Genomic DNA, 506 nt, shown 5'->3' with positions numbered 1-506 from the left:
TGGACTGGGGAGCTTAGGGGGCTGAACTGGAAGCACTGCCCTGGACTGGGGAGTGGAGGGGGCTGAACTGGGAGCACTGGTGTGCTCTGGGGAGCTGTACTGGGAGCATTGGTGTGCATTGGGAAGCTGTAGTGGGAGCACTGGTGTGCACTGGGAAGCACCTCAGAGTGCTGTGCAGGGTCTTGGGACTCCCTGTGGGAACTGGGGAGCTGTACTGGGAGCACTGGTGTATTTTGCTAAACTCCCTAATGCCAACTGGCATTCCCTGTTGCTTTCCACAGGCTCTGACCCCACTGGACATTCCCTGGGAGCTGCACTGGTCACACTGGTCCCTATTGGCCGCACTGGTCCCTGCTGGCCGCACTGAGCTGTACTGGTCGCACTGGTCCATACTGGTGGCTCCATGGCGCTGCCCCGCGCATTGCTCCTGCCCGGCCTCCTGCTGGTGGTTGACGCGGTGGCACTGGTGCTGCTGGTGCCACTGGTGCCCGTCGTGGCGCCGCTGG

This window comes from Acanthisitta chloris, unplaced genomic scaffold (genome assembly GCF_000695815.1).
Source record: "Acanthisitta chloris isolate BGI_N310 unplaced genomic scaffold, ASM69581v1 scaffold26147, whole genome shotgun sequence".
Lineage (NCBI taxonomy): Eukaryota > Metazoa > Chordata > Aves > Passeriformes > Acanthisittidae > Acanthisitta > Acanthisitta chloris.
Note: the sequence above shows the minus strand (reverse complement) of the source record.